This window comes from Boleophthalmus pectinirostris, unplaced genomic scaffold (assembly GCF_026225935.1).
Source record: "Boleophthalmus pectinirostris isolate CB_2022bp ecotype Guang Dong unplaced genomic scaffold, ASM2622593v1 HiC_scaffold_9, whole genome shotgun sequence".
Taxonomy (NCBI): Eukaryota; Metazoa; Chordata; class Actinopteri; order Gobiiformes; family Gobiidae; genus Boleophthalmus; species Boleophthalmus pectinirostris.
In genome coordinates, this window is record NW_026571541.1 from 30,732,385 (window position 1) to 30,758,389 (window position 26,005).

The 26,005-nt window shown below is 40.3% G+C and overlaps 1 protein-coding gene and 1 pseudogene across 1 annotated transcript in view; one reads left to right on the forward strand and one right to left on the reverse strand.

The window, feature by feature from the left end:
• Positions 1 to 26,005, forward strand: part of LOC110168350 (protocadherin-16-like) — a 477,426-nt gene that overhangs the window by 125,696 nt on the left and 325,725 nt on the right.
• On the reverse strand, positions 14,743 to 14,860 carry LOC129407329 (5S ribosomal RNA; annotated as a pseudogene).

The following is a 26,005-nucleotide window of genomic DNA, read 5'->3' on the forward strand; positions in this document are numbered from 1 at the left end:
TCCAAACCAGGACTAAACCAGGTCTAAACTAGGTGTAAAACAGGTCTAAAACCAGGTCTAAACCAGGTCTAAACCAGGTCTAAACCAGGACTAAACCAGGTCTAAACTAGGTGTAAAACAGGTCTAAAACCAGGTCTAAAACCAGGTCTAAACCAGGTCCAAACCAGGACTAAACCAGGTCTAAACTAGGTGTAAAACAGGTCTAAAACCAGGTCTAAACAGGTCTAAACAGGTCTAAAACCAGGTCTAAACCAGGTCTAAAACCAGGTCTAAAACCAGGTCTAAACCAGGACTAAACTAGATCTAAACCAGGACTAAAACTGGACTAAAACCAAGTCTAGTCTAGCTCTAAACTAGATCTAAAACAGGTCTAAACCAGGACTAAAACAGGATTTAACAGGACTAAACCAGGCTGCGCGGACGTGTCTCCTCCTCTTCTATCAATAATATTTTTAATACGGTTCAGTAAAGTCTGGGCTTTTTATTTTCTTTTAGGAGACAAAACATCTTATGTTTCGATATCCAGTAATCCAAAGTAATCATATTACGTTACTACATTTTGGGGTATGTAATCTGTAATCTGTAGGGGAATACATTTTAAAAGTCACCTTCCCAACACTGTCCACATTATCCATAGAAACTGTCCTCCGCAAATAATGACATCGAGTCCACAAAACTGCGCTATTAATCCAATTTGAGGCGTTCTTTAAAAGTAAAAAGGCGAAAGTAGTTCACGTGTGTTTGTTTACATCCACACAGCGCACGGATCGAGGTAGAGCTGCAGATTCGCGGTAGTGACTCTACTTCTTGTGGACTTGATCGCCGAGCTTTTATGCTTTAAAAATCACGTATCTGAAGGACTGCATCACATTTCACAAACAATAATAACTCAGTTTTGACTTGTATCTAAACTAGAAGTGCAGCGCTCTGATCTTTTGAACACTTAAAGGTTGTATAGAGGATTTTTTAAGGGAAGAGAAATACAGTGACAGAATTACTGTTGAAGTGACCTGTCTAGAAATAATTTAGTGACCGATGCATCAGTTTTTAGACCTTTTGTCTGCTTCAGTTGTGCAATCGCTGGAAGGAATCTACAAGAATCACCTCAGTTTGGCTTTGCTCCTTTTCCCCCTTCTCTTCTTCTTTCAGCGACCTCAAAAACAGACTTTCTTTTGCGGCGAACCGGTCATGGATTCTCGTCCGCCATCGCAACGAACTTTGTGCGAAATGCAAGGAAGCTACAGTTTGAAAAAGCCTCTACGAACCGCTGCATAAACCATGTAATCCCTGCACGCCGGTGAGTCAGTTACACTAGGGAGTTTAATTGACAACCTAACAGCCAATAGAAAATGAGGGAGCCTCGTTTTCTATTGGCTGATGTTTACCTGGAGTCACTATGTCCACAGTTGATAGATTTTTGTTTTTTTTTTTTTTTTTGGTCATCATAATTACAAGGCTGCTGCGTCTCTGTAATGGTATTTTAAACTTTCACTGACAATTTGAAACAAAAAAAAAAAATCTTCCATACAACCTTTAAGAGTCTCAAAGCGAGCGGTTTTACTGTAGACAGGAAACATCTGATGTGTCCGAGTCCGACCCGAGCCTGAAAATAAGTTCTAAATATTTCTCCCGTCGGACTTCTGTCGGGTTTCTGTGCTCTTAAGTGAACGAAACAAAACACAACTCCAGGTTTGTTTTTGACAGAAGGAAACAACATTATAACATGACTTAAAGCTCACAGGAATACATTTTGTGTAACATGAGATACTTTTAGTTAAAGGTTGTATGGAGGATTTTTTTTCAGTTTCAAATTGTCAATGAAAGTTTAAAATACCGTTACAGAGACGCAGCAGCTTTGTAATGATGATCAAAAAAAAAAAAAAAAAGAATGAAAATTTATCAACTGTGGACGTGTTGAGGCCAGATAAACATCAGCCAATAGAAAACGAGGCTGCCTCATTTTCTATTGGCTGTCAATCAAACTTCCTACGTTTCTAGTGTAACTGACTCACCGGCGCGTTGAGATTACGTGGTTTATGCGGTGGTTCTTTGAGGCTTTTTCAAACCGTCGTTTCCTCGCAATTCGCACAAAGTTTGTTGCGATGGCGGATGAGAATCCACGACCAGTTCACCGTGAAAGAAAGTCCGTTTTTGAGGTCGCTGAAAGAAGAAGAGAAGGGGGAAAAGGAGCGAAGACAAACTGAGGTGATTCTTGGAGATTCCTTCCAGCGATGGCGCGACTGAAGCAGACGAAGGGTCTAAAAACTGACGCGCCTGTCGATAAATGACTTCTAGACAGGTCACTTCAACAGTAATTCTGAACACACGCTGGATGTAAACAAACGTGATTTCTAGAGTAAAAAGGAAGGAGGTGGTGTTTCTACTGAGGAGCTGTGGAGGAGGAAGGTGGTGTCGCGCATGCACAACATTTGAAAAAGGACTGTCGCTGTATTTCACTTCCCTTAAAAAATCCTCTATACAACCTTTAAGTAGTTGTTTCCCAAATACTTTTTACTAATAATCTGGACCACTACTTTGTCTTTCTAACTGAGTAATAATATTTTGAAGTACTCGAATACAATACAACCAACGCTGTAACATAGAAAAACTGGCCATCTCCCGTAAGTTTCTATTGGGTTAGTTACAAAGTTAGCCAGCTGGATTTCACGGCTTGATCCTGCAAAACCCGCGGAGAAAATAAGGTCTGGGAAACAAGATTTACTGATAGTCTGGAGTGTTTTTCTATCAAATGTGTGGAAGAGATGAGATAAACAAGCTCCGCGCTGTGGACGGGGCCTTCGTCGCAGCGGTGGAGCCAGCGGAGGAGTCGACCATCTGAGGAGGCGTTTCGTAACTTCGATGGCCTCCTGTGAAGATCCTGAGGTCTGGGGGATAGATCAGTTGAAGGAATCTGGAGCGAGCAGACGCGTCGCGGAGTGGCGGACATGTTTAGCGAGTTTGATTAGAAAGCTGGGAAGCGTTTTGGTTTCTGTTTGAAAAAGTTATCATTCAGTTTTGTGTGTTTAGTTTTGTTTTGTGTACCTGATTACTTCCAAGGTATTTGAGCAAAGTTTGTTCGCCAGTGGTGGAAAAAGTGCTTGGTTTTGTTAAGTAAAAGTACAAAAAAAGCGCAAAAGAAAACGCACGTGAAAGTAAAAGTGAAAATCTGCCAATCTAATACTAACAGCACAAAAAAATGTACTTAAAGAATAAAAAGTTAAAGCGTTTTGCACAGATTTTGCGATCTAATAAAGCTTCAAATGTATTGATTTTCATACAGGTTTGTGCTGAAGTTTGTTCAGCAGAAACAATTGATTCGATTGTGTTTTTGAAGCAGTTTTTATTTGTATATTTTTGTTCGCTCAGACTATGAACGTGTTAAAAATAAACTTCGTTACATTCGACCACTGGTACATATACAGTGTTGGGAAGGTGACTTTTAAAATGTATTCCCCTACAGATTACAGATTACATACCCCAAAATGTAGTTTGTAACGTAATCCATTAAATTACTTAAAGTGAGTAATGTAATCTGAATACTTTGGATTACTTGATTTGCTGTAGAGAAGCAAAGACGAGGAAATCTTCACTTAAAATGTTTTGTCTGATAAAAGAAAATAAAAAGACCAGACTTTACTGAACCAGATTAAAAATATTATTGATAGAAGAGGAGACACGGTGGTTTAGTTTCCTGTTTAAAAGTTTAGACCTGGTTTAGTGGTTTAGACCTGGTTTAGACCTGGTTTAGACCTGGTTTAGACCTGGTTTACCTGGTTTAGACCTGGTTTAGACCTGGTTTAGACCTGGTTTAGACCTGGTTTAGACCTGGTTTAGACCTGGTTTAGACCTGGTTTAGTTTTAGACCTGGTTTAGACCTGGTTTAGACCTGGTTTTAGACCCTGGTTTAGACCTTTTAGACCTGGTTTAGTCCTGGTTTTAGACCTGGTTTAGACCTGGTTTAGACCTGGTTTTAGACCTGGTTTTAGTTTAGACCTGGTTTAGTCCTGGTTTAGTCCTGGTTTTAGTTTAGTCCTGGTTTAGATCTAGTTTAGACCTGGTTTAGTTTGCGGCAATGAGTGGAATTACAGAAAAAAAAAGAAAAAAAAAAAGAAAAAAAAAAGGGTGGGAGGGTGGGTGATTTAGACCAAAATGTGAAAACAGGAAAATACCACCGTGTAATCCATTTATTTCAACAAAGTAACTGTAATCCAATTACCACTCACTGAAACAGTAACTGTAACTGAATACAGTTACTCATAATTTGTACTCTGATTACGTAACTTCAGTACATGTAATCTGTTACTCCCCAACACTGTTCATATATATTGTATTCGCAGCTCTTGAAGTCAAAATACGTTCACTTTTTACTGTCTGCACCAAATTATAAAGTGTTTTAGAGTTTGGTAATCAGGAAGTGCATGGTTAGGATGCTGGTTGTTGTTGTAAAAAAGTGCTCATAAACTTGCGATGAATAATTAGGATGCTCAGAAAGTATGAAGCAAGTGAGGAAGACGTGAAAAATACTTCGTCCATACACCTTCACGAGAATCCTTTGACGTGGAACAGAGCATTTTCAGTTTTAAACATGTAGACAGACTAATAATAAAACAAAACACAAGTCCAGGTCTGTTTTTGAGGAGGAGGCAACATTCCAATGTGGCTTAAAACTCACAAGAGTCAATTTAGTGTAATACAGGACCTTTAATATCGGGTCGTATTGGGTTAAACTGGGTCATGCTTTTCCTTCAGTGAATGCTAAGTACTGGATTGGGCTCTGCTTTCTGAAGTAAACAGGGAGTGTGAGGGAGCTGACTTGTAATACTATGATCCTATTTGTTTGCTTCACACAATCTGAACTGTCAATAAACTCCATCTACACCTACGGACTAAACACGGAGCCTCTCACTATTAGAGCTTCTAATGTCACTAAAACATACTTAACATCATCAGACTGTATGTAAAGGTCCTATAGGTGAGTTTCTTTGTTGACAAAAGCGCGCGTTGCATGCTGGGAATTATTTTGGTCGGCGGCAAGAAACACTAATTCAACATGACGGACGGAGCGAGAAAGCACGTAAAGGGTATTGATCCCGGTTATTTATCCACTCTAACGGCAGAGGACCCAAGACCATTTGACCAGAAATTGGTCATAAGCATCGACGGACGCCAAATCACCCTTTTCAACCCCGACAAAAGGTGGACCAAACCAAATTTCTGGTCAGAATCGCCAACTACCTGGACAAACATTCACTTGCGGCGATATCCACAATGACTTGGTGGAAACTCCTGGGCCATTCACAGCAGAAAAGATGAAAACCTCCAAGAGTCTCGATGTGTTGTTGAACTTGTTGGAGTCCACGGTTTGTTAGGATCTTCTACGTTTGCTCTGCGAATGTTTGAAAGCCGTTTAATTCACCGTTAGCGTTTTTTTTCACTCAGAATACGAAAAAGACATTTTCCTTCTTCCGTGCTTCTATTTGTGCATCCGATAATGCAGCAGGAATTTACCATTATCGGGGATAAATACGCGAGGTTACGCACTGTGTTTGACCTCGATCGTGTTTCTTGCCTCCGACCAAAATATTTCCCAGCATGCAACGCGGGCTTTTAATAACAATGACGTCAGCTGAAACTCGTCTATATCTTGTGAGCTTTAAGCCATGTTACAAAGTTGTCACCGCCTCAAAAACGTACTGTACCTGTAGTTGTATTTTGTTTCATTCACACATGTTGGAGTAACCCTTTATTACAGGCTCTTATGTCACAATCCAGGAAGACGTTTCAAAACATGTGATGACAACTTCTAGCAGCTTCTGTTCACAGTAGTAACCCTGCGTTCGATTATCCTTCCGAAGCGGTTTTCCGAGGAAGTTGCCTAGTACACACCCCTTTTCCTGGGACAGTGCGACTTGGATCTCGATGACAGAAAAGTAGACCGATCAAGGATTCCGAGTCAGAATCCAAGATGGCCCACTGTGACTTGTAAATATGAACTGTTTTCATTGTGCTTGGACACTTTGGGTGGTTTAAATAACAATTTCAGTCACTCGTATCACTGCAGTACCTCCATATCACTGCCTGTGGGTTTGGTAGTCAGTGATTTGGTGAGGCTACACGCTACTCTCCGAGTCCACTTCAAGCTCGGACATGACGTCAAACCGAGGTCCAAGTGGGAATTGGGAGATAATCGAATGCAGGGTTAGTCTGACAAAATCTGTGAAAAAAGAGAAAATGTCCCAGTTTTCTTCATCTCCATGTCATTGTGGCGTTCTGTTATGTTCGGTGAATCAACAATTATAATCACACCTCAGTTTTCATCATTTACCCACTGACGGACAACTCCGAGCGCACTGGGTACCTGCGATTTGAAGAGATGAAGTCAAATTCAAGATGATTCCAAACAGCACATTTGTATGCAGTCTTTGTTTTACCGCTGATCACATTTACTTCAGTGGGTTTGATCACGGTCAGCGAGTCCAGTGTCGAGAAACTACACCGGAAGTTGTCATCGCATGTTTCCAAATGTCTTCCTGGTTTAGACGTAAGCACGGTTAGAAGAGCCTATTAGTCTGTCAAATGCTCAAAATGCTCTGAAGTGGTAGTTTTTAAGCTACCGTTTAGCTTTTGTTCAGTAGAGATTGGCAATTCCAGGGCTGAAATCATCGAAATGATTCTAGTGAAGATGTAAAGAGTTTAAAAACACAGTGGAGCACTTCTTGTATTACCACATGGCATCACAAGAAGGAGCAGAGAGTTTGCAGTTTGAGAGAAGAACTGAATGAAACAAAACTCAACTCCAGGTATGTTTTTGATGAGGAAACATTATAAAATGAATCAGAAAATACCCCACCAAACCAAGTCACAATTAGAAAAACCTGCTCTACACACTTGAAACCCTCTCTGTTTTCTGATATTTTGAAAGCGACTCTCTTCACTTCCTTGTTTGTGAAACCTGAGCGCCCCCGATTCCCCCTGTGGGATGTAAGGGAGAGGGCCAGGTCACCCCGCCGCGCCCTGCCCCCCTGCCCCCCAGCCCAAGGGACCCCGAGCTCCGGCTTCTGGCTTTCGGGACTTGGAAGGGTGGGCTCCGGTTCCATTAGAAGCTGGTGTCGCGTTGAGTTAGCGCAGCGGGCTACAGGGGACTAGCCAGACGAAAGAATAATATTGTGTTAAGATTGAGCGGAGGAGACGGTTGGGGGCCCGGCTGGGAGATCTGATTCACTGTCCTGGGTCTATGCGTGATCTCTGCAGGAGCCCGGAGAATAAGTTTGATATTTGAGAAACTTGGGTAACTTTACAAGAGGAAAAGTTTTTATTTTAGTTTTTTTAAAGGTTCTATATTACGCCAAATTACTGCGTTCCAAATAGGAAGTGACTCTGCAGTGATTATTCAGTATTAAAGGGCTCATATTTTACGCTATGTTGTTTCGTCATCACAAACAGACCTGGAGTTGTGTTTTGTTTCATTTACTCATGTTTAACACACAAACCTGCACATCTGAGTGAGTTTTTCTCTCAAACTGAAAACGCTTGTGTCATGTGGTAATACAGGAAGTGCTCCACTATGTTTTTAGACTCCACTAGAATTTCATTTCAGCCCTGGAATCTCCTAGCCAGTTTGATTCATCAACCGGTTTCACTTCGTACAAACCGTTTGACCTCGCAGCATCAGAATTTTTTCGCTCGACGGTAGGCAGATACTTTTTTTATTTAACAAATCGCTGCTATTTGGTCGTGACGTATGTAATGCGCTGCTAACGGGGCTAACTGGTATATTAAGCTTTTCCCAAATCCCGTAGGAAGAAGAAGGACAATAACGTCTTTCCCCTTGATAAAATTCACCAAACATTCTCTTTGTTCCGCTTTAAATCCTCGATCTTGGGAATCGTTGCCAACACAGAATGTATGGATCTTTGCTGATTGGCTGGTGCCCGAACTCGCACTTCCGGGGTTCAATTTCATTTCTCTCCAGTGACTTGGTTCTTCTAAATTCTGTGTTGGCAACGATTCCCTAGATCGAAGATTTAAAGCCGGAACAAAGAGAATGTTTGTGAATTTTATCAAGGGGAAAGACGTTATTGCACTTATTCCTTCAGGATATGAGAAAAGTTTTATATACCGCATTACATACATCATGACCAAATAGCAGCGATTGGTTAAATAAAAAAGTACCCGCCTACTGTCGAACAAACGAATCCTGATGCTGCGAGGTCAGACGATTTCCACGAAGTGAAACCGGCTGATGAATCTCCTCGGAATCTCCAATCTCTACTTAAAAAAAAAAAAGTATTAGGTACAGGGTTCTCACGGTCATGGCAATTGAAAATGTGATTTTCCAGGCCTGGAAAAGTCATGGGATTTTGTAAATTCAATGAAAGTTTTGGAAAAGTCATGAAATTTTAGTATCTCTTTGACCCAACTACAGCGTTCTGTTAAGTTACTCATTCGGTTATTATGATTATTTTATGTAACTTTTTTGATGGAGTTTTTTTTTTTTTTTTTTTTTTTACTTTTTTGATGTAAAAAGTTACACAATGCACATTTAAAGCTCAAAAAAGAAAATTTTGCTTAATATAGGAGCTTTAAGAAGACAAGGTACTCTAGACCGATGGTTTTTCAAAGGTGCATTGTGTAACTTTTCTGTTTGAGGGTCCGTCACCTGCTTGTTTCTATGGAATATGTCAATGCTCTGCTTAAAATGTTCCACAGTATGACATTAAATATCTCTGCCTTACATTACATTACATTTTATAGTGTTATAGCTCTAGAAAAACAGGCATTCTGACCTGTAACTTGGTCTGGTTTGGTCTCCACGAAGATAGAAATGTTTAAAGCCATACTGTGAAACATTCCAGACAACGCAATAACCTCTCCATGATGTACCCTTCGCCAGAAAAGTTACACAATGCCCCTTTAATGAAGTGAGTGAGTGTTGTATTCTTGCAGAGATGGCCCATAAAATCAGTCCATAACCGTCTCCCTTTGGTAAAATGAGCTTCACTTCACAACCTTCTCGTATCCGTCCTAATTGTTTGCAGAAATAGGGTGCACTCGCTCATATTACGCCTGCCGGACTCTCACAAAGCTATTTTTATTGGAACTGCTCAGACAAAAGAAGCGAAAAAGGAATGCATTTGTAACAATAAACGGAGCATTTCCTCGGATGGAAGCTTGTGAACTGTTTGGATGAGATCAGGGAGTGTGTGAGGGGATTAGGCAATATTGTGTTGGAGCGAATGCATTTGGTTTGAAAGCAGAGAGTCGACCGAGTTAAAGGTGATTTGTGTAACTTTTCTGGTAAAGGGTCCATCAAATGTTTTTCTTCATGGAGATGTTATTGCTTTGTCTGGAACTTTTCACGGTACAGTGTCGTCTAAAACCTTTCGATGTTCATGGAGACCAAACCGGACCAAGTTACAGGTCAGATCTGTGGAGAGGCGACCCCCGCTCACAGTCAGAATGCCTGTTTTTCGAGGTATTTTTGAGCTGGGTCCGGTCAAGCGGTAACGGAGGGAAACAGGGGCAGATTTTTTTACATTCAAATAGCTCTTATTCAGAAACTAGAGGGACTATTGAAATAAGTAAAGTATCAGAATGTAGGAAAGAGTTACACTCCAACAGGGTAAAGTTAAACCTGTGATATTCTTTCAAGTTGTTGACAAAAAAATTTAAAAACTCATGTTCGATAACGGAGGGAATGAAATATGCAGCACTTTTTGGGCAATAAATACAAACAGTGATAACTCTTGGTTCTCACTTACATATCCTTAACAAACTGGTTTGAATATTTGCTTCATATAGTTTTCTACCATATGGTACAAGATTAGGTTGAAAAACCTTTTACTTTTTGAGTAATGAGATTTTTTATTAAGAAAGGTCATGGTAACGGAGGGAAAAGTAACAGAGGGAAAACTGTGCAAACAAGTAGAAGGTGCATGATTTTGCATATTTTTTTCTTCTGAATACTTTAATATTACTTCAAATGAAAGGAAACTTTTTCTATAAAATATGTCAGTCCTTCCAAGCAAATTTTTATCATTTTAAATACATTTTAAAAAAAAATCATGTACCTTCATCAACAGTTCAAAGATGGAATAACACAAGATATGATGAAATACATCCATTTATTTACATGATTTGCAGGTCTTTGAAATTTGGGAAATAATTTTGTGTTCCATGTTTCATACATGGTCTGTTTAAAATGTATGTAACTTTAGAACCAAAAATTGTACAGAAAAAAGGTAAACAGTTTCATAAACTAGAGTACATATGTATCTGTTCAATACATTTTTATATCAGATGCATTAACTTGAATTTTTGGCCTTGTTGTTTACTTCTGCTTGACCGGGCCCAGCTATAAAACCACCTGTGATTGAATAAATGCAGTGTTTAATGTCACACTGTGGAACATTCCAGGCAGAGCAATTACATATCCATAGAAACAAGCAGGTTAAGTTACATAGTGCACCTTTAAGTACAATTTTTAGGTATCTATACTTTACTTAAGCACATTTTACAGTGGTTAACTTCTTACTTTTACTTCATCTGAGATTAGGTATCTGTACTTTCTACTCCACTACATTTTATATCTAGACTTAAAAGTAAAAAGTAATTTTCTTTGCTGATAAAGCTGAGATGCATTTTTTGGCACATTTAATTTGAGTTAACATCCCATCTTTGACTAAACCAAAAACCCAAAAACGCAAAAATAGTAGCAGATAATATGTAGAACCAGAAGGGTACACATATTCAGGTTAGTAGTAATAGGAGAAGTTGTAGTATTCTAAACAGATAAATGACTGCTTCCATGAGTTATATAATGAGACGAGTTGTCGCAAACAGCCAACACGTCAGGATTGAAAGGTGATTGGTCGAGAGGCAGCAGTTCCAGGCTGTGATTGGCTGATGGCAACACATGGAAGTTGAAAAAATATGGAATTACAATCTTAAAAAGGGGGAATTACACTTTATACACGCATTTGGCTAATGAAACTACTACTATACTGCACATTGAATCAGGTTTGTGAAGTTGTCGTGTATTATTCGTATTTTTCAGACTATAAGGCGCACTTAAAATCCTTTAATTTTCTCAAAAATCAACAGTGCACCTTATGTATTAATTCTGGTCATGCTTACTGGCGTCGAACTGATTTTATGTGATACACACACGGTGCTCAAAAATTTGTCAAAATGTTTTAGTATGACTTTGGTAAACTACGAAGCTGCATAAGGAGGGAACTGTTTTTTCAACGCTTACAGTTTATGCAAATTAGTCATGTGGTTTTAAGTTTTAAATAAAAAGTTTAAGTTTAAAATACGCTTTGGTCAACAGTAAACAGTAAAAACCTGGAAAAAGTTTTTACCAGTAGTGTGTATTCCACTGAGTTGGGTCCTTTAGTCTGACAGGAGCGAGCTGTGTTTTTCAGCGCAGTTTTGTTTCTGTAAAACGTAAACAAATGTGCGCAAAGCTGCATTAAACACATTATTACTCAATGTATATTTGAGTCCTTCTCATAGGAAATAAAAAAAAAAACAAGCTTAAATTATCCACCCACATTCACATTCATAATACACATTCACCAAGACAGGGAGGCAAATTACGCCACGATCTGCCAATGGATCGTGGACGCCTGAGCTAAGGGATCAGACTCAAGTGTCGTCCGTTTGTTTCGCTTAATGCGCCTTACAATCCGGTGCACCTTATGTATGAAAATAGATGAGAAAATTCAGCATTATTGATATTGTGCCTTATAATCCGGTGCGCCTTATAGTCTGAAAAATACGGTAGATATTTATGGGAAATGGATGACATCTAAAACTTCTTCAGGCATGTTTCTGATGAGGGAACAGAGTAGAAAGCTTTAAAATTGCTCTCTTTAGATTTCTTTCGTAACGTGTTCTACTTTTGTCAAATTATTTATCCACAGAATTTCACTTTTTTTAGCTGGGAAAACTTGAGCTTGGTTGTACGGTGCAACCCAGACAAACTGTCAAAAATCATAGAAAGTAGACGCCTTCACACAGCACTTTTGGACATGTTCTGGGGGAGCTGCTTCACTGACACCGGTGCTGTGGTCCTGCTATTTTCGGGTTGTTCTGACAGGTTAGCATAAAGACGTAACTGTTATAATACTTTGACAGTGAATACTTTTACACACTGGAAATGGCATCCTGGTATTACAGCAGTAGCTCAGCGGGTAGCCCAAAAGTTTTCAGTCTGATCTCAGTGCCCGCCTATGTGTTCTGCTGTTGTGTCTTTGGGCAAGATATGTCAGAAGGGCACATTGTGAAAGTGTAGAAGCTGCAGATTTCTCTAAGTTCTTAATAAGGATAGAAAACTAAAAATCTCTGGTTATAATCACACACAACCAAAATGTTATCTTGTCTCCTTAATTTAATTTTAGGCCTGTACAGTTCGGGGGGTGTTTACGTTTTAAAAGAGGAGTGAGAAACGGCACAAACGTCTGCAGAATCAACATGCAAAACATCAAAACTCTTACTTTTCTCAGGTAAAAAGAAGTGATTTTGTTCTGAATGATACAAGAATTTTGGAGAAGAGAGTTTTTTCGCATTTCAGAGACACATGCGACAAATCAGCGGCTGTGGTTGGATCGAGCCAAGTTAGGACAGAGGTTTTTCACGCTTTATGGTTCTATTCCAGACGCTTCTGGATTCAGATCATTTACTGTAGAAAGAAGCGGACTAAGGCCCCGTCCACACTAGTACGTATTCGAGTTGTTTTCGTTGTGGATGCAGCGTTCGTCCACGTTAATCCGATCGAAAACGGCTCCGGAGACGGAACGATCTGGTGCCGCCAGCTCCCACGAATTCATCTGATCTGATCGGGCACTGTGTGGACGCCTGAAAATACGATTGATACGCTGACGTAGGAGCTCTAGTTGCCGTCCTTATCGAACCACGTCACTGTGACTTGCACCTTCCTTATTCGCTGGGTTCGTGACATCGGTCATGTGACGCTATTGCGGAAAACAGTTTAAACAAACCATAGACAAATGGGAAACAGAGGGACTAGAACTACTTACTACTTTCACACTTGCCGTCTTCCTCGGCTCAAAATCGGCTGCTGCGACTTCAGAAACGGTGCTCCATTTTGTTGTTTTTACTGTTTTTGTGTGGATAGGGAAGGAGTTGATTGCAGACACAGAAACGACGTGTCTGGACTCAAATCGTTTCCGATACGGTGATTCGTTTTAGTGTAAATGTAACATAAGTGAGTGTGACGTCACCCTCAAGCGTTCGGCTCCAGTCAAATGAAGCTCATCGAGGCTTGGGGTTACATGGGCAAATTTGGACCCAAATTTGGAGTCGATGAAGCCTGAAGCTTCCCCATGAACACTTCATATTTATCTATGATTGAAACAGAATATAGAAGGGACTAACTCAGACCTGGGCTCTTTGGTTGACTCTGACCAGCCCGATTAAGATCACATATTTTTCACAGTTTATAATTTTACCTTATCTATGGACAAAAGCTGCATTGTTTTTGATTTTAGAGGTGTTTTTATGACATATTTTTGTAATGCAACTTCACTTTTTCATTGTTTAGTCATAACATAAACTCTCCAGCTTATCAAAACAATGATATTTACTGCTTTTGTAAAAGAAATACCATTAATATTATGCAGAGTTGAGTTAAAACCTCTTCTGTACCTGTTTTTAATTCACTTCTTAAAACACACTTGTTCACTTTGGCTTTTGACACAGTTTGAGATGTTGACATTTTATTAGATTCTTTTTATTAGATTCTGTTTCATATTCTAATTATGTTCTGTAGCACTTTGGTCACCCTATGCTGTTTTGAAAGTGCGTCATAAATAAAGTTGTAGTCGCAGTTGCAGTAAGCATCTTGGCCCGGCCCTCCACAATATTTTCTGTTGCTCTTGTAGCTCCATAGAAAAAAGAATTGCCCACCCCTGAACTAACTGCTGTTCAGACATTTAAAGCAGCTTAACTGAAGTATTCCTCTTGTTTTATGTACATTTTGACAAGGGTGTAAATAAGATTTGCAAATGTCTTTTTGTTGTCTTTTCACTTTTGTTACTTTTATTGACTGTGACAAGTGATGATGAAATGATTTTTTCCTCAAACACAATTTATGTTAATGTAGTTCAGCAAAAGATCCCGTGCCAATATCCTGTCATTTTGCTTTTAGGATCAAAATTAGACTGCAGTGTGACTTCTCCGTCTAATATAAAGCGTTATATCATCAGGGAAGTATTAACATGCCATTTGTTGTTAGCATTACAGACACTTTTGCCTCCACTTTTGTTGTGAAAAGTCTCATAAATTCATCACGGTGAATAAGGATAAGTTTACACTGAAACAAATCACCTTATTGGTAACGATTTGCATCCAGACACGTCATTTCTGTGTCCAGAATCAAAGTGTTCCCTATGCACACAGTAACATGAAACCACCTAAAACACGAGTCACATGACCAAGGCTGGCGTCACCTCGTCATGACGTCAAGTAAGTCTTTATTTATATAGCGCTTTTCACAGACACATGTCACAGAGACGCTTTACAAAGCATTTTTAAAATAAATTCATTATTCTTTTTCTCCACACCCAGTGATGGTAAGTTACTGTTGTAGCCACAGCTGCCCTGGGGTATACTGACCATCAGTCCCTCCGACCACCACCATCACTCACTCACACACCACTTTCATACTAGGCAATGTGGGTGAAGTTGTCTTGCCTAAGGACACTGGCGACTGGCGCCCCCCAGAGACACCTGATTTTCCCGGTATTCTCCCATCCAAGTACTAACCAGGCCCGGTCTTGCTTAGCTTCTGAGTTCTGATGGGATCAGGCTTTGACAAGCCGGTGTGGCCACGTGGGCGGTAAAAACAAGTAAGTGGGACACCGTGTCTGAAGTTACAGCAGCCGATTTTGGAGCCGAGGAAGATGACGAGCGTGAAAGTAGTAAGCAGTTCTAGCTCCGCTGTTTCCCATTTGTCTATGGTTTGTTTAAACTGTTTTCTGCAATAGCGTCACATGATCAATGTTACGAACCCAGCGAATCAGGAAGGCGCAAATCATAGTGACGTGGTCCAACAGCAACTAGAGCTCCTACATCAGTGTTTTCAGGTGTCCACACAGTGCCAGAGCAGATCTGTACTTAGATGAATTAGTGGGAGCTGGCGCCATCAGATCGTTTGTCTCTGGAGCCGTTTTCCATCGGATTAGTGTGAACAAACACTACATCCACAACGAAAACGACTCAAATACGTATTAGTGTGGATAGGGCCTTAGTCCACTTCTTTATACAGTCCATGGTCTGAAATAAGATGCATTAGGAAAAGTGAGGAATAACTTTCGAGCACTGCAAACTGTTTTAAATGAACCAGCTTTATTTTTCCCAGTAAAAATCAAGTACAGCACTTTTAAAATAACTACTACTAAAGCTTTACGATGAAAAAGAGCTTTATAACGTCTTACCTTCTGTATTTTACTCTTCCAGAAGTGTCTTTTGAGCTCGAACTTTCTCCTCTGTGCCCACTCGGAAACCCTATAGGTCCATTAGTCATGTCTACAGGTTGAACCGCTGAAATGTGGGCACCGCTCTTGTCTCGTTGCATCAGTTAGCGTTAGTGTGAGCGTGTGGGCAGCCAGCTCAGCGCTTTAGCCCCGTCTTCACCGGCACCTCTATTGGCAACATGCTAACGTACAAATACTGCTATAGTACTACAGACAGCGCTTTGTGGAACTGCCAACGTGACGAGTGTTAAAAGTTTAAAGTTTGTGGACTGGGTGAGTTGTAATAGTAGCTTTTTTAGGTATTTTCTGTCTATAATAATACTGAAGTTGGAACAATAGCGGGTTATATGTAGTATTTTTATTTGCAAGTACTAAGGTGACCACATTTTCGGAATTATAAACCGGGACACAACGGGATTTGGATGTTTGGTATAAATAAAATTGTGAAAATAGTGTATAACATGATGCATTCTCGTGCCAGTAATAATCTGAAGGACTTTTGACGCTGCATTTTTTTTTGCTTTGGGCATTTACAAGCACGGTTTTCTGCATTTTGGCTCAACAAAATGACAATTGATGCTCCTCTTTACTGTTGGCAGGAATCAGATTAGTACAAAAAAAAAAAAGGAAAGCGATCCACACTGCAGTTCCCCAAAACAAACTCCCAAACTTCCACTTCAATAACACCACCACAATGTGACGTCTCGGCCAAACCCTTCTTCAGACAGGGATCAGATTAGTCAAAAATTGTGACAGTCCTGTTTTAGTCCTGGTTTAGACCTGATGTTGTCCTGGTTTAGTGTTCGTTTAGATCAAATTGGTTAAAATATTACGCACTGGGCACTAATGTGAGTCAGTATAGTCACATTTTCTTTGTGTTTTGGTCATTTTTAAGCAGCTTTTCTGTATTTTACCTAAACAACTGACCCTTTTTGCTGTTGGCATTGATCAAAATGGTCAAAAATACGGACATGTGGGACATTTCTTGTATAAAACTTGGACAAATCAGTGGTTTTGTATAAATTCTGCCAGGACAGGGGGCACAGGGCTTAAAACCGGGACTGTCCCGGGTAAAAAGGGACGTCCAGTCACCGTAGCAAAAAGGTAGCAGTTATTCTGAAATATGCACGTTCATTTAAAGGTGGGGGGTTATATGTGTTATTGCATTGCCTGGAATGTCCCGCAGTATGGATTTAAACATCAGTATAAGATGTATTTTACTGGTTCTGTAGGGCTAAAACAAAATATATTGGAAAGCAGGGACTGGTGCTTTCATACTCACAGCAGTTGGTGCACCAAAACATTCCATTCGAACCAGAAGCTCTTAGTTTGGTTCATTTTCGTCGGTGTGAAAGCATCCGTCGCACTCGGATGTGCGCTAAATCAAGCGGAGCGAGACCTCATAAAAAGCTGTGGTCTCGCACCCGCACCAGATGCCGAACTCTGGTGTGGTCCTTCTGGTGAGAACGCGAACTCAGGTCCAAACCGTAGACAGCGGGTCCAAACGAACTCTTCGAAATGCGTCATGGGAGGGGATACGGTGCGTCTTGGCCTCGGTTCTGAGAGGTCTGGCTTGCGGGAGAGCCTCAGCGTCCCCGAGCCACGTGCAGTCGAACCCGCTGTGCGCCGGAGCCTTGGACATACGTCAGTCGGACCGATTTTGGTTGGTTTGTAGCCGTGAAAGGACCACACTGGACCATCTTCCTGGTTGAAGGACTTTTAATATATTCAATCGGAGAGCCTCGGGTTTGTACTTTGCCCACTTTTACGTTCTAAAGTAAGGGCAACTTTCTGTTTAAAGACTACTGTTTTAACCCTCGTAGAGCACCTGTACTGCTATTTGTAACTCTTTTACGAAGCAGTGAAGAGCTCTACCTCTTTTTCTTCATCTGACGGACCACACCGGAGTTTATATCCTACTTAATAACACTTTTATTGCTTGGCGCGGACCAAATAATCAAACTAATGATGTGAAAGTGCCCTTACTGTTAGATAGATATGTTTAATTCTATACTGTGAATTATTTCATGCCAAGCAACAGGAAACAAGCAGTTGGGAATCTGTATAATGCAAGTTTAATAGGCCCATATTACTCTTTTTTTTTTTTCAGATCTATGTAATAATGTTGTTTCCTCTTCAAAAACATACCAAAAGTTGTGTTTTGTTTCATTCAGACTTGTTTAACACAGAGATCCTGCATATTTAGGTTCTTCCCTCAAACAGAAAACACTCTGTTCCACCTTGTGATGTCATGTGGTGATGCAGGAAGTGCTTCGAGTCTTTTTACACTCTACACACCTTCACTAGAATCATTTGGATAATTTCAGCCCTGGGATTAACTCTCTCTACTGAACGAAAGGTAAAAGAGTTAAAGTTAATTTGAAAACTACCACTACATGACATCACAAGGTGGAACAGAGCATTTTGAGCTTTGGAGATGTACAAACTAATAATAAAGTGTTACGCAAACATGTGTGAATGAAGCAAAACCAAGATAACCGCTTTATAACTTGACTTAAAGCTCACAAGAGGCAGAAAGTTTCGTATAATATTGGACCTTTTAATAAAAAATCAAACTTACTCCTCACTGAACGTCTATTCTTCTCATATGACTCTATATTAAAGCCACATTCAGGCGTGTTATGCTCGCTGTATGAAATGAAACCGTGCTCATTTATCATCTGTTCTTGGGCAGCTGAAGTGTGGCCGCTGTATCTGATGGAGCCTGGTGCGGTGGCTCTTACTCAGCACTCTGTCTCCCCTCACTGCCCAGGTGGAGTATCTATGACCAGACAGCAGCTCAACTATGACTTTCCACGTTTGGGAAATGCAATAAAAAGCAGGTCTGTTTTAGTGTTAGACGAGAGCAAATTTAATATCAAGCCCTTTGGAACAATATTTTTCAAGGGGCCCTTATTACGCTATTTTCTGATCTGTTTTAATGTTGTTTCCTCATCACAAACAGACCTGGAGTTGCGTTTTGTTTCATTCACACATGTTTAACACACAAACCCTGCAGTATTTAGCTCTTCTCTCAAACCAAAAACGCTCTATTCCACCCCGTGATGTCATCTGGTAATACAGGAGGTGCTCCACTGTGTCTTTAAACTCCTTCAGTAGAATCATTTGGACAATTTCACCTTAGGAATTGGCCGTCTCTATTGAACAAAAGGTAAAACGTAGCTCTGAACTTGAAAACCAGAGCATTTTGAGCTTTGGGGATGTAAACTGACTAATTCAGAATTACTCCAACATGTGTGAATGAAACAAAACACAAGTCCAAGTATGTTTATGATGACATTTAAGAGTGTGTTACGACTCAGCTCGTTGGGGTTAGGGAAGTAACAAAAAAGCAAGATGGATAATGGAATAAATGAAATAATGTTTAATTAACAGGGATGAAAAAGGTAAATTAACAAACGAAAATAACCTAAACTAAGAAACAAAACAACAGAAGTAACATACAAGTTTTGTGCCGCAAAACAAGTGGTTAAACTAAGGGACAGGCAAAACTAAAACACAAGTGTCCCAAAGTAAAACCACAGAAACATAAAGAAAAAGGCACAAAACAGAACTAAACTAGTGTCTCAATAAAACAAATAAAGTCAGACACGTACTATAACGAAACAAGTGACTGGCACGAAAGAGACACACAAACGCAAAATGTCAGACTGGTCACCAAGGCCAGCAGTCCCGAAGAGGCGCTGCAATCTCTTTAAACGGGGGGAGGAGTCTGGAGGTGAGGCAGGATTGGTCAGGTGTAGAACTGCCCCACCAATAAAGAACCAGGGCTCCCACAGCAGCATCCAGGACACCCAGCAAAATAATTTAAAGCACACAAAACAAATCAGAACTGAAGGCCTGGGACCATAACAGAGAATAAATAGTGAAAATCAGAGCATATTATTGCAATCAGTATTTCCTCTAAGGTGCACATCAAATTTGTTGCAGCAGTTAAAGGTTGTATAGAGGATTTTCCAAGGAACGAGAAATCCAGCGACTGTTTGTCCTTTTTCAAATGTTGCGCATGCGTGAAACCACCCCCCCTCCCCTACAGCTCCTACGTAGAAACGCCTTCTCCCGCCTCCTCTTTACGCCAAAAACAGGTTTGTTGTACAGCCGGTGCGCTGCACATGACTTGTAAACAACTAACTACAGTGTTGGTTAGGCAAGACGGAGAAGTGAGGAGCGGGGGGAGCGGGTGTGCGGACATTTCGTTCGCGGACGAGAAGTGAGGAGCAGGGAGAAGAGCGGAACGGGCAGCGGGGACAGGAGCAGGAAAGGGGTGCAGAGAAGGTTGCGCGGAGATTCAGTGCGAATGAACTAACTACAACACGCAGCAGCAAGCGGACTCTTTCTTTGCCTTGAAAATTACGTTTTCAGACATAGGCTATCGCTTTCGTGTCCTGAAAAACGTTTGTCTAGCTCTTGGAAATAAAGTACGTTTTCATAATAAGCAGAAGTTTTCTGTCCAGGAGTAATTTGGCGACCAGTGCGTCAGTCTTTAGACCCTGCGTCTGCTTCAGTTGCGCCATCGCTGGAATGAATCTTCAAGAATCACCTTAGTTTGGCTTCGCTGCTTTTCCCCTTGTCTTCTTCTTTCAGCGACCTCAAAAACGGACTTTCTTTTGCGGCGAACTGCTCCTGGATTCTTGTCTGTCATTGCAACAAACTTTGTGCTAACTGCGAGGAAGATATAGGTCAAAAAAAGCCGCTAAGAACTGTTGCGTTGGTGGAGTAAACAGCGTCTGTGCGGCTTGCGTCTGTGGACTGCGTGACAGTCGTACGTAAACCACGTACCGGCGGCGCGCAGGCAAGTCAGTTACGCTAGAAACGTAGGGAGATTGATTGACAGCCTGTCAGCTCACAGATAACGAGGCAGTGTCGTTATCTATTGGCAAATGTTTAGCCCCACCACGTCCAGAGTTGATGAATTTTTATTCTCTTTTTTTTGGTCATCATAATTACAAGGCTACTGCATCTCTATAATGCTATCATTGACAACTTGAAACAAAAAAAACAAAAAAAAAATCCTCCATACAACCTTTAAGAGAAAATCTAAGCTGAACTGATGAACACAGCACTGGTTTGACACACAGAACGAGCAAATCCGACCGATTCAGGTTGCACACGTCAATGTTACGGACAGGCTACAAACAGAAACATTTCGACCACATTTCGCTCGCTTCCTTCATTTTGACTGTAGTTGTAGTGCACATCGACATCGCCGACGGTCAGAGCTGCTGCTGCTGCTCAGAGCGACCGGTCCACACGAGCCGACGGGAGCACGGAGAGGAGACGCGTCGAGCCGTAATGCAATCCTCGCCTGTTTGCTTTGTTTCTGTCCAAGCCAAGACGGGACTTTCTCCAAATGTGAAGCTCTCTCTCCCCACTGCGTTATACCACAGACCTCTATCACTCACACACAATTACTTGAATAAACAAATGATTAAAAAGCAAGATATAAAGCGATAATAATTTATACTTAGATTTTGGAGATCATTATTTTGGGAAAGATGACGATAAAATACAGTTCATCAAAATCTGCAGCTATATGCGGGCTATATTTATCAAGTTGAAATTTTATATGTTTATACACTATAGTTTACTTTTATTTATGAGGCTATTTTTCGTAAAAATTGTAATGTTCAATGTTTCACTGACCACAGCAGGACCCTCACACTGACGTACAACATGAACAACATGATTTTAGTCTTTGTCATTCTAAGTGGGCCAAAAAATGTGTCATATTAAAAGTAATCTAATGGGAAAAAAAAAAAAAAAACTGCAGTAACTTGGTTAATAAGCTCTGTGACTTGACGATGATCTCAGGTGTGACACTAATGTGGCCACAGTGTGCGTGTCAGACTTTAAAACTAAGGCTTCGTTCAGACTGCAGGGCTTAAAGGTTGTATGGAGGATTTTTTTTTTGTTTCAAATTGTCAATGAAAGTTTAAAATACCATTACAGAGACGCAGCAGCCTTGTAATTATGACCAAAAAAAAAAAAAAAAAAAAAGAATGAAAATCTATCAACTGTGGACGTGTTGAGGCCAGATACACATCAGCCAATAGAAAACCAGGCTACCTCATTTTCTATTGGCTGTTAGGTTGTCAATCAAACTATGTTTCTAGGGTAACTATGCAGCGGTTCTTAGAGGCTTTTTCTGTCGCTTCCTCGCAGTTCGCACAAAGTTTGTTGCCATGGCGGACGAGAATCCACGACCAGTTCGCTGTAAAAGAAAGTCCGTTTTTGAGGTCGCTGAAAGAAGAAGGGAAGAGGAAAAAGACCGAAGCCAAACTGAGGTGATTGTTGGAGATTCCTTTCAGCGATTGCGCCACTGAAGCAGACAAAGAATCTAAAAACTGAGGAGTCGGTCTCTAAATTATTTCTAGAGGGAAGCTGTGGAGGAGGAAGGTGGTGTCACGCATGCACAACATTTGTAAAAGGGCTGTCGCTGTATTTCTCTTCCCTTAAAAAAATCCTCTATACGACCTTTAACGCTCAATTCAAATTTTTTTGTGAAATCTGATGTTTTTGCGATGTTTTCACATTTCCAGTTAAATGTGACTTGTATGTGATCTCCAGTGTGAATATTAAACAGCCCAAAAGTGTCCCGCATGCACATTGGTGGACACAATGACGTCAACCGCAGCGAGCGTGTTCTGTGTTTACGGAAGTTGTCCAAACACGGACGCGAGCATCGAGCACCTGGAGATTTTAAAGTTCCTCTCGTACCGGAGCCAGAACATGAACAACTTACTTGTTTTAAGGAGGAGATTGAGATCGCTTCAGTGACACGGAGTTCTTTAACAATTTTCGCCTACGTCAGCGCAGAATAGTGACGTTTGTGGCTTGTTGATAACGTGTAGGTCGGATGGATGCGCTTTGGCCGTTCAGACTGAAGTCGCACGTCAAAAGATCGGATATGTATCGGTTTTAGGAGCACATGTCCAAGTGTCCTGGGTCACATTTGAAAAAAAATCAGTCATTAAAAGATCAGATACAGGTCACATAGAGGCCAAAAAATCAGATTTGGGTCACTTCAGGCTGCAGTGTGAACGTAGCCTTTAGTTCGTTTTTACCTTTGTCGACTTTTAAAAACTCCATCCAGAGTATTTTACAGGATAATCGCAAATGTTTTTTAATACTTTTACATCTTTAATCTGCAATTGCTTCACTGTCTTATATCTCTATGCACTATTTCATGTTATAGTTTATGTGTGAGTGTTTTCGGTTTGTGCTTTTGTTTTACACCGCCTCTTGGCCACGTCGTTATTGTAAATGAGAAGGTGATTTCAACTGACTTACCTGGTAAAATATTGAATAAATAAAATAAAAACTGTCAGATATTGCTCACGGGGCTCCAAGGAAAGCTCAGGGAGTTAATGTGTTTGCTCAGACTCATGAAAAATTCGGGGGAACATTGATTGTAGGAAAGTACCAAAACAAGCTTGTAGTCTAGTTTGAGGTTCAAAAGTGCCACACAAAAAACTAAACGTAAAACAGTTTCTTCAATATTCTCTTTTTAGTCCAAAGCTTGTTTCGCTCACTTCTCGTTAACCAATCACCGGTGTCCGTCCTGTCAGCTGCCCTAATCTCCTAACAGGTGTCCAAACACAGTCCCTTTTTCCAGACCCTCTATTGTCTGCAGTGTGGAGGGGGGTCTTATACTTTATGAGTGCTGTCTGTGGGGCTGATTAGAACCAAGAGCACGCCTCATCTCCTCTGTCGCCGTCAGTTAAATTCCTGTGAAATGACGGATTGGGAGCAGCAGACGCTTGTGCAGATGTTGTTCCAAACACCACTCTGCTGTGTAAATACGAGAGAGAGAGAGGGAGGAGGTCTGCAAACGAGGTGCTAAAGGACACGTGTTATGCAAAATTGATTTTTTTTTTAGAGCTTTTAGTCGTGTTATGTGGTTCTCCCCTTGCCTAAGAGATACTTCGAGTTGCATTTTGCTTCAGTCACGCTGGTTTTGTTAATCCAAAAGCGTCTTTTCTGAGCACCCAAAAATGCTCTGTTTGAATTTTGCGCAGATTGTTGCATCATAGGTAGAAATTTATACTTCTCCTAAGCAGTTTTTACATCCATAAACCATTTCCAGCATAATTTTGTGGTCAAATTGTGTTCAGAGGAAACTATAGACTCTACCGTATTTTTTGGACTATAAGGTGCACCTTTAATTTTCTCAAAAATTGACAGTGTGGTTTATAATCCGGTGCGCCTTATGTATTAATTCTGGTTGTGCTTACAGACTTTGAACTGATTTTATGTGGTACACGGTGCTCAAAAATCTGTCAAAATGTTTTACTACGACTGCTACGAAGCCGTGATGGATTGGATGGATTGTCGGAGCGTTATGGCCACCGTAGTCAGGAGCCTCGCGGAGTAAATTCGACAAAAGCTGACCGCATCAGCGCACAAGGAGCGACCTGTTTTTCAGTGCTTATAGTTTATGCCAGGGGTGGGCAAACTTTTTGACTTGTGGGCCACAAGGGGTTCTAAAATTTGACAGAAGGGCCGGACCAGGAGCAGATGGATGGAGTTTTTGGTAATCCACTGCATAAGAGAAAAAAAATATATAACATGAGATAATATAATATAGAAAATAATATGTATAAAACATATCCAATGTTATTGTTAAATTATTGCAAAGCATTACAACAAAATATCTCTTTCAAATCTTACAGTATTTACTATTTATTGAAATGACTGAAGATGATTATTATTACTATTCAAGCTGGTTTATGCAAATTTGGCTTTAAGTTTCATTTCTGTAAAACGTAAACAAATGTAATGTGCAAAGCTGCATTAAACACATTATTACTCAATGTATATTTGAGTCGTCCTTGTAGGAAATAAAAAAAACAAACTTAAATGATCCACCCACATTCACATTCATAATGCACATTCACCAAGACGGGGAGGCGAGTTCCTGCCAATGGATCGTGGACGCCTGGACTAAGGGATCAGTCTCAAGTGTCGTCTGTCTGTTTCGCTTAATGCGTCTTATAATCCGGTGCACCTTATAGTCCGAAAAATACGGTATATATAATGGACATAGCTAATGTGGACTCTTCCAGCTCCTTCTGACTCTAGCTCCCATTGGAATATCGTGGCCCCTCTCTCTGTAACGGCTGCAGTGAGCCTCATTGTTTTAGTTTTAAAATGCTCGTATTAACCCGCTCTACGTGATCCTGGTGTTTCTATTTCACTCTTGTGTCTCAAAAGGGTGAGGTCACGCTCTCTTAGTCCCACTGCTTTATACGATCAATAGTATTCACAGCGGATAAGGACTTCATTTGTTTATTTTCTAATCGTTCATTCCTGTTGCTGCTTTACCTTACATCGATTCAACTGCGAGTGGTTTTAGGCTCAAAAATATCTAAAATAAATCAATAACAAAGTGGGGGTTGTATGGAGTAAGAAAGCTGTCAAAAATATTCGTGCGCATAAAATAGAAATCCGTGCATATTTGGCTGTAGTTGCGCATAAAATAAATATTTGTAAACTCTCAAATGAGTCCAGTCGTACATAAAATATATTGTGTGTATTTTATCCATCAGAATACGAATTGAAAAATTACGACGTCACGAATTACAATCACGAAATGAAAATTTACGATTACGCTTTCATCAGTACGAATACGAATTCACAGACGGAACTTTACTGTCAAAAATACGTCATCACTTCACAGACATTATTCATCGAGCAGAAGAAACATCGATCAAGATCAAGACTGCGCAGCTCAAGTTTGTAGCAGAGTAAAAACAGAGTAAAAGCACAAGAAGCTACAACAGCGACCAACAAGTGGGTTAATTAAAATCTATTGTAAAAATGTCTTGAATTCGGGAACCGAACGCTGCTGTATAATATTGTGTAGAAACACCTCCTTTGAACGGGAAATTGCACCTATATGTTAGAAAACATAGTGGAGCCAGTTGGCGAACATCCGACGTAACGTTATCCCAGGGCTAATTAACAAATATCAGGTTCTCTGTATGTTTAGATTAAAACATTCTTCTGCTCGATGAATAATGTCCGTGAAGTGATGACGTATTTTTGACAGTAAAGTTCCGTCTGTGAATTCGTATTCGTACTGATGAAAGCGTAATCGTAAATTTTCATTTCGTGATTCAATTCATATTCTGATGGATAAAATACACACAATATATTTTATGTACGACTGGACTCATTTGAGAGTTTACAAATATTTATTTTATGCGCAACTACAGCCAAATACGCACGGATTTCTATTTTATGCGCACGAATATTTTTGACAGCTTTCTTACTCCATAGGGTTGCCTCTCCTCAGATCTGACCTGTATCTTGGCTTGGTTTGGAGTCCATGAAGATAGAAAGGTTTAATACCACACTGTGAAACATCTCCATGGAGAAAAGCGTTTCACTAGAAAAGTTACACAATGCACCTTTAAAAAAAAACGCTTTGTCTGAAAAACTGGCATTCCGCATCTTCCACATCATCTGTTTTGTCCATCAAA